Source organism: Setaria italica, chromosome III (assembly GCF_000263155.2).
Source record: "Setaria italica strain Yugu1 chromosome III, Setaria_italica_v2.0, whole genome shotgun sequence".
Lineage (NCBI taxonomy): Eukaryota > Viridiplantae > Streptophyta > Magnoliopsida > Poales > Poaceae > Setaria > Setaria italica.
Window position 1 is genome coordinate 12647955 of NC_028452.1, and position 9444 is coordinate 12657398.

Genomic DNA, 9444 nt, shown 5'->3' on the forward strand with positions numbered 1-9444 from the left:
ACTAAACATGAGCTAAATATAAAGCTCAGATGGAGGCTAATTCCCAAGACGAATCTATTGAGCCTAATTAATCCATCATTAGCACATGTTTACTGTAGCACCACATTGTCAAATCATGAACTAATTAGGCTTAATAGATTCATCTTGCAAATTAGCCTCCATCTGTGCAATTTTTTTTGTAATTAGTCTATGTTTAATACTTCTAATTAGTATCTAAGCATTCGATGTGATAGGAATTTTAGGAGCTCCTAAAGAAACAAACAGGACCTTGCACTGACAACTTTCATATCTTGGTTCCTTGCGGTTGCGGCCTGCCTGCTAGCCAGAAAAAACAAAGCCGGCCATGAAGAAGGCCATCGTTCTCTACCCCAGCCTCCTCGTCAGCCACTTCATCCCCATGTTGCAGCTCACCGACGCCCTCCTGGAGGAAGGCTACGCCGCCATGGTCGCCCTCATCGGCGCTACCTTGGAAGAAGATGCCGCCTTAGCCGTTGCCGTCGACAGAGTCGTGTCCTCCAAGCCATCGGTCAACTTCGACACGCTCCCTCGAATCCAGAACCCTCCCAGCGTCAACAACGATGTGGATATGCTGCTTGGGTACTTCGAGCTCCTGAGGCTCTACAACAAGCACCTCGGTGAGTTCCTCAGCTCCCTGCCTCCGCGAAGCATCCATGCGGTGCTCGTGGATTCATTTTCCAACGCGGTGCTCGACGTCACCAAGGAGCCTAGGATCCCAGCCTACAGCTTATTCACAACAAACGCCTCCAACATCGCCATATCCCTCCAGCTTACTTGGATCCGTGCGGAGGGCCAGCCAAGCTTCAAGGATCTTGGAGACACCACCCTCAACCTCCATGGTGTCCCACCCATGTTGGCTTCTCACTTCATCGAGGAAATGCTCGAGGACCCTGAGAGTAAGATGTACAAGGATGTGACAAACTCGAACATCAAGTCCGACGTCATACTGGTGAACATGTTTGCATCTCTAGAAGCTCATGTAGTGGGAGCTCTCAAGGACCCTCAGTTCCTCCGTGAAAGTGGGTTCACGATGCCTCCGGTGTACTGCGTCAGGCCACTTGTCGGGAGTGCCGCTAATAGCACAAAAGAAAAGCACGAGTGCCTCGTGTGGCTCGACGAGCAACCAGAGCATAGCGTTGTGTTCCTCTGCTTTGGAAGCGTAGGGGTAGCCAACCACTTGGAGGAGTAGCTCAAGGAGATCATGGTCGGCCTCGAGAGATCCGGCCACCGGTTCCTGTGGGTTGTGCAAGCCCCTCTCGGCGACAACCTAGAGAAGGCGTTTGGCGTCCAAACCAACCCAGACCTCCACACGCTCCTGCCTGAAGAGTTCTTGGAGAGGACCAAAGGGCGCGGCCTCGTTGTCGAGAAATGGGCACCACAAGTGGACGTGCTCCATCACAAGGCTACAGGTGCATTCGTGACACACCGCGGATGGAACTCCGTATTGGAGGGGATCATGGTGGGCGTGCCGATGCTCTGCTAGCCGTTGTACGCGGAGCAGAAGATGAACAAGGTGTTCATGGTGGAGGAGGCTGGGATTGGCGTGGAAATGGTCGGGTGGCAGCAGGAGTTTGTCAAGGCCGAAGAGGTGGAGGGAAAGGTAAGGCTGGTGTTTGTAACATCCATAAAATCTACTAACTTAAAGCATCCGCTAAAAATTCATCTTCAAAATATTTTGACCGTTGAGCTCCCGAAAATCCTTTCCTTCCCGGCGACTTCGCCGTCCCGACACCCAACGCTGGCAACCACCTTTTCTTCCTCCGCAAATTCCGCCGCGTGCTCGTCAAAAATCCGTCACGCGTGCCCGAACATTTTCCGCATTTTTCGCCGACTCTCCCTCTCTTTTCTCATTTTCTTCCCCTTCTCCTTTTTTTCCTTTTCTTTTTCTTTCTTCTCTTTCTCCCTTTCTTCCTTCTTCCTCCTTCTTCCTTCCTCTTTCTTCTTTCTTCCTGGCCGAGCGCATGCTTGCTCCTCTAGCGCCTGGCCACCCCGGCCCCTCTCCTTAGCCCACCATGCCCCCTGCCGCTCACCCCGTGCCTGCCGACCCCCGACCCCGCACGCCGCTCGCCCCGCGCCAACCGGCCGCCGCTCGCCACCCTTCCTCGGCATGCCTTCCCATGCACTGTGCACCCTGTGCTCCTTGCCGCCCGAGCCTGACCCCACCACGCCCCCCACGCAGAGCTCCACTACACCACGCCACCGGCCGGGAATCGCGGCCGCCATTAATGTCGCCAGCCGTCGCCCGCCCCTTCCCGCTAGCTATAAAAGGGCCAAGGCCCGGCCGTCCCTTGCCACCACCTCACCCTCACCTCCCAGCTTGCCGCCCCCTACTTCCCCTATGCCACCACCCCTGCGCGCCGCTGCAAGGCCAACCGCCACCGCCTCCCTATCCACCGCCGGCACCCCTCTCCCATCACCATCCGCCCAAGGTGAGGGCCAAAATGGGTCCCCCATGAGCCCCTCTACCTTCCCCCGCTGTAGGCCTTGCCGCCGATGAGCTTGGCCGGCCGGCCCGCCGCCGGTTTTGCCCCCCACCTCCCTGTGCTCATGCGCCAGGAAGAAGGGAAAAATCCCCTCCAATTTCGATCTAACCCCCTATTTTCCCCTATTCACAAACCAGCCCTCCCACCTCTTTCAAAGTTCTCTCACGAATATGTCCTTCCACCTTCCAGAAATATTCGCGAATTGGCCGCTGGTTCTTGTAGTTTAGTCCTAAAACTTGTGTTAAGCCCCTAATACATGGTTATATCATCATTTCATGCGCCAAACTTCCTCCAATTAATCCCAAATTCGACCACGACATCCTCCAATATACTCTTGCCGAGTCATCTTCAAATTTCATGAAAATACTCATTCCTTCTATTTTCCGTTCGCGTTCTCTGTTCGAGCTCAACGGGTAAAGCTTTAATTTTCTTTTATTTATTGTGTGCCCGATTGTGTGTGCCGTAGATCGCGGAGTACTTGAGGAGGAGCACGAGGACGAGTTTTACCACAAGCCCGAGCCCGAAGACCAGCACCGCAAGTAGGAACTCCCGGAAGGCTTTGAGGACGGCAAGTCCAATCTAACCCTTTCATGCATATTTATCCTAAATTTTCAAACACAACCTATTAGCCCGTTTTATAAATTGCATATTGTTTTACCGCTGAAACATGGTTGGATAGCCACCCCTTGATTGTTATGATTATTCCTTGATTGTCCTATAATTATCTCTAAATATGACTTGCTCTGTTTGGATGATAATTACTGCTAGAATGCTTAGGATCTTGTTACTCAATTCAATAATGACTACAATGTGTTTTTAAAAACGGAAAATGGGTTTCCGGAAATAAAGGAAAGACATGCTTAGATGAGATGGATGGATGTTTCTTTTGTGAAATGCCAATAAGTTGGGCTCGTACCTTGGTGGTTGAACAAGGTTGGGAGATATCCATCTTGTCACAAATTAAGGATCGAGTTGATGTGCCATAATTCCTAACCCAACCATCGTGCAACCACTCGACCGTTGTATGTGGCAACGGCTTAGCATAAATCCAGTAGCTAGTCTGTTAGTCATCAGGAGAGCTGGTGAGCAACGGGAGACCATGGAGAAGGAATAAGAACTGTGTGAACTTAGGTCATGGTTAAGACCTTGTTGGTGGGTCATTAACCCCTTGGTTGCTTCCGTGTTGACTAGTCAGGCTTAGCTAAGGTGGGTAATGGCTTTGTTAGGATCTGCACTGACACTAAGGTGATCGTGCTGCGGTACCCTACTTTTGGGAAAAGTGTACAATCTCTGCAGAGTTAAAACCTATCCGGGTAGCCGTGTCCATAGCATTGGATGAGTTACGGCTTGGTCACATAACTAGTACTTGGAGATGGATGATTTTCATGGCGTGTGTTGGATTTCGGAAGTGTCCGGCAGTTGTGCCGTGAGCTATTGCGGATGGGGAGTCCGGTAGTATTAAAACTTGGATCCTTTGTGTAGGATCAACCCCACTTAATGATTCGGTTACCAAAAGAAATGCTTTGTGAAAACTCTTTTGAAAATGAACCCTTGCATGTGTTAAAATCTAGCTTTACTGCAAATAAACCTTATCCTTATCCTTGTTATATCCTGTGCATATTCTTGCTTGTTTCCCCCACCGTGGTTCAGGTTGGACTTGTTGATTACTTTTGTACTCACCCTTGTTTTGTTGCTTCAGAGAAAGACCCGGACTTCATCGCCGAGGATTTCGAGTAGGAGGTCGTTTCCGCACCCAACGTTGCCTGTGGTGTTGGCCTTTGCAGAATGCTTCCGCTGTCGCTTAGTTCCGATTGCAGCTCGGGGTCCGACTGGACTACAACTTGGATCTGTATCGTTGTTGGTTTGTTTCTCCTTTGGGTGTGGCTTGCCCGCCCGCTCCTTCGGGAGCTGTACGATTTTTGAACCATCTGTTGAATAAATGTGTTATCAGCCTCCTGTGATTAATATTTGTATCACATTTAGTCTCTACTTATGTGGGGACGCTTTGGGTGGTATCAGAGTCGTCGTTAGCTGTAGGACGCGACCATTAGGACCGAAAAAGCCTTTTTGACCAAAATAAATGATTTACAAAATTTCTTGCTTCCCGTGCTCAATTTGAAAACTGATTTACGCCTCGATTCTTTCCAGATGGCCGAAGAAGGATGGGTTAATAGCCACTGCTTGGAGGATCCCAATTTTCTCAGGTTGTTGTTCGCCTGCTTGGACCGCCTCAGAATTTATGAGCGCCCAGAGTACACCAACAGGGAGTACGAGGATCGTGGAACCCTTCGGTGTGAGATGATTATCTACATCGGAAGGAGTAGCCGCTACCCTGACATCCAGCCATGGAATGTGACTGCCACCGGCTTTCGGCACAAGGACACTTACCAAGTGGCAACCCGAAAGGCTCTGTGCTTCCTATGCCAGATTTATGAAAAGCACATCGGCCGCACTCCGATGAGATTTTACCCGCCTGTCAGGAAGAACCGCCCGGTCTGGCTGGCCCGGGTGAGGATTTTGGAAGGATGTGGACAGTGCGAGGATGAACCTACTATGCTCCATATGGCTACCTACCTTCTCACCTTAGACGAGCTCTACGACGAGCAGGCTGCAAAGCTGAAGCAGCAGATTCGTAGAGCCGAGGCCGCCCAAAGTAATGAGGCTGCCGCCATTGAGGCCCTTAAGGAGGCCAAGGATCGGCACTCCCGGGAATTGAAGGATGCCCATCTCGCGAATCGCGCAAGAAGGAAGATGCGGGCTTTTGAGGATGAGGAGGCCCCAATCCTGGATGGGAATCCCGTTGCCCAAGGATCCGACAAGCGGAAGAGCCCTGATGCTCCACTAGCACCACAACCTACGGAGACTTTTGGGAGAGGCTCTGAAGTTGTCGGACCACCCTCGGTGGAGAATGAAGTGCTGACACTCCTCATTCCGCCAGAAGACCACTCCGTTCAGAATGAAGACTCGCCCCGCGAGTAGAGTACCCAGCACAGAGTTGTACCCCAAGCAATGAAACCATCCAGAGTTTAGAGTTGTACCCCAGTTGTGTTGTTGTACTGGTCGTGTAGTGCGTGTTTTGGCCTCACCCCAAGTGTTGCAACTGCCTCGGTAATAATAAAATCGTTTGTGCTTGTTGTTTGTTAGTTTGTGTGCTTGTCTACAAGTGGTGGATTCTATCTTTTTGAAAACACAAATTAATTAACTAAAACATCACTTTAAGTCCAAATCCAAGTCTCATGAAATTTCGCTCAATCTACAGATGCCTCCCAAGCGTGCCACAAGGACCTCTCCAAGTGAGGCCCATGCCACCCCTAGTGTAGAGAGATAGCCGGAAGGGCAAGGACCACCACCTGCAGTGCACCATGAGGAACAGGAAGTGAATCAGCCTGAAGGTAGAGGAGAAAGCCAAGTGGGAGCACAGCAGCCACCACCCCCGCCTGTTCTGGGTCTGGTGCAAGTGATCAACAACCAGACCCTTCTGCTGGAAGCCTTGGCCAACGCCATCACTCGCCAGAGGCCCCGCGAGCAGAGCATGAATGAGAAGTTGACAGACTTCCTCCGGACCAAGCCACCCACTTTTGGTGGGTCTGTCAACCCTCTGGACGCAGATGACTGGCTGCGAGTTACTCAGAGGAAGCTAGAGCCGTTTGGATGTGAGGGTAGGGATAAGGTTCTCTTGGTTGCCCATCAGCTCACTGGGACTACTCTAGCCTGGTGGGAGAATTACTGCACAGCTACCTAGGATGCCTCCACTATCACCTGGGATGAATTTGTGACAGCGTTCTGCCGCTATCACATTCCAGCGGCCACCATGAAGCGCAAGGCAGATGAGTTTTGGGAACTGTGCCAAGGCAACAAGTCCGTGGAGGAGTACACCTATCAGTTCATGGAACTGGCCCGTTATGCTCTAGAGGAAGTGGACAAGGATGAGAAGAAGCAGGATATGTTCAAGAAGGGATTGAATGCAGAACTAAGGACCCTGCTTACTCCTCAGATCTACCCTGACTTCAACACCTTGATGAACATGGCCATCCTGACCGTTTGAGCCAAAGCAGATGAGTGGAGGGACAACAAGCATCGGTTCCTGAAAAGCAAGGCTCACCAGCAGGACCAATTCCAGAAGCCGAGGAGCTTCATCCATCCAGTACCCAAGTCCCAAGCTCCTATGCAGTACCGGACCCAGTCCCAAGCATCTTGTTCTCATCAACCCAATGCCCCATTCAGGAGCCAGAACCCTATCAAGGCCCCACAGAATAGTGCCAGTCAAGTTACTAGCAACAGCAGGGCATACTTTAACTGCTGTGAGCCAAGGCATTTCGTCGCCAACTGTCCATATGCCAACAAGCCATCAGCATCGGTTTTCTCCAACTCTGTAAATGGACCAAGGGCAGCATTGTCAAGAGCCAACCGTGTTCCATGTTGGAGGTATGCCCTAGAGGCAATCATAGAGATGATGATATTCCATTTGTATCCATGATTTGTATATTGTGTTCATTGAATATCCATTAAAGGCTACTTGAATTGATTTGCAATTATGTGAATTGTATGTGAAACTCTTTACTTGTATGGTTATTCTAAAGTTGTCCCTAGTCGAAGTTCATGTGAGGACACACATGAATATTAGATTAGCACATGTATTAGTTGATGACTATGTTTCACAAGTCATGGACATGGAGATGTTGAACTAATAATGTGGACACATGTGGAGACATGTGCGAGGCCTGACCCAATAGAGAAGTAGTTCTCTCTTCAAACAACATATACGCTTTGTCCTTAGACCTGAGATTGTCGCATGTATTCAAGATGTGGATCGACCTACTTAGGGGCTATCAAACGCTACGCCGTAACAGGGTAGTTATAAAGGTAGCTTTCGGGTTTGTCAAGAAGCATGCTATGAGACATGGTCAATCAAGATGGGATTTGCCCCTCTCTGATTGAGAGTGATATCTCTGGGCCCCTCGAGTGATCGGATCCGAAAATGCATGGCCATGCTACGTACGGTTAAGAGTTAACCTACAAAGGGATTCCGAATCACAGGATCGAGAAAGAGCGGTCGGCTTGAAGCTAGACCAAATATCGTGAGGCAAAGGGAATAGCATGTATATTATGTTGTGGTTCGTCTGATATGATCTTCGTGTGCGTATAGGAGTTGGCACGTCTTGCTAGAGGCCGCTACCGACTATTGGGCCGAGTAGGAGTACTCGGGCCATGTCTATACGTATCCGAACCGATAGGGTCACACACTTAAGGGGCTGGAAGCCCAATTCGGATGTGATCCGAGTTGGATTAGGTTTAGAAGTACTAATGGGCCTCGGACCCAGAGGCCCGTTAGGAACCTCTATAAATAGAGGGGTGGGGGCGCCCTAGGGTTTACACCTTTTGGCGAAACACATCTGCCGCGCCTCCCACGCCCTCGCCTGTTGCAACTCGCGGATCTAGCAATCCAGCTTGCGACGCTTCCTCCCTGCACGTGTGGATACCTTGGAGGTGTTGCGCCTGTAGCACTTGGACGAGCCGCCGACGAGCCACGACGAGCCGACGACGAGCCGCGGTACGAGGGCGATCTTGCTGCACGTGGGTGAGCTGCTGAGGAGCTGCTGGACGTTGACGTGATCGACTACGTACGACTACGTTGATCGACTACGTACGACTATGTTCATTGTCTTCGCTGCATCGACGCAAATCTACATCTTCCGCACCAGTAGTACGTCGAGTGGTAATCCCGTGATCCTTATACGGCAGTTCTTCCTGGTTTTACGTGGTAGAAATTTTGATTTGCGCTAGTGTAGCCTACCTCGTATCCCAACAGTGGTATCAGAGCCGTAGCTGTTTAGTTCTGGATTCGGGATGTGTGCATATGGAGATATGTGAGTTTTCAATTTGATCTATGTCCTAGTTTCGTGTTCTTGCTGCAATGGTAGTGTAACGACATACTCCTACCGGTCGGTTTCCGCCATCGGAGTTAAGTGATACACGTAATTCCAGTTGCAGAGAGCGAAGATCAATGTGATTGGTTGAATCGAAATCCAGGTTCATACGCCAGGCGCATGAGATGTGCAATAGTAGATGGGATCTACTACCGGGGTCGGGATTTTTGCCGTGTGCGTATGCTTCGGTAAATCAGCCGTAACTTTTCGGTACAATCTTGGATTGGGATGAATTTTATATGAAAATTGATCTACAGAAAAAGTTACACATGAAATTCAACGGCTTTGCCGTTTTCGGCGAAATTAGATTTTCCAAATTCGGCTTGGAAGATGGAGTTTCGGTCATCCGAAGTTTGGAACGTTAGGACGCTTAACTCTATTTTGCAGGATGTATGTATGTATCTTGTGATCAGTATACCCCTTTGTGTATATGATGCATGTGTGTAACTCATTCGTGACCTGCGTGTCGCGCGTACGGCAACACGGCAGGAGCCATATGTGTTGTCACCTTAATGTATTTAATGGTTTGCGTACCAATCTATGATGATCCAAGCAACTATGTAATCTTCATTACTAGCTTCTTTACTAGCTATTAGTCGTAATAGCATGTTATAGGTCTTGGAGGACTCATCACCAGGAGGATGGCGCACATGGAACATGGAGATGGAGATCACCATGGTGAACAGGTTCTATGGAGATGGAGATCACCATATGAAAACGGGCCATACTGTGTCACAACTGTGTGAATGCTATTCTGTTTATGTTTTACTTTCTGCATGATGTGATGTTAGAAGTAGAACGATCCCTCACAAAGTTTAAGTTAGTATGCCCTCCCAACTAAAACTTGCACCGTCCCATATCTTGTACAATTAGTGGTGGGTCTATGAAATTAGGGTGCCACTAGTTTTCCTTGATTAGACGGGTTTGTGTCGGACACTTACACGCATAAGGGTTGGTTTGCTTAACAAGGTTATCTTAACGGTTAAGGACCTTGGGGCATAAAGGTTGGGCGCCGA

The 9444-nt window shown here is 49.7% G+C and overlaps 1 pseudogene; it reads left to right on the forward strand.

Annotated features, from left to right (window-relative positions):
- Window positions 1-343: 343 nt before the first annotated feature.
- On the forward strand, window positions 344-5480 carry LOC101754308 (annotated as a pseudogene).
- Window positions 5481-9444: the final 3964 nt, after the last annotated feature.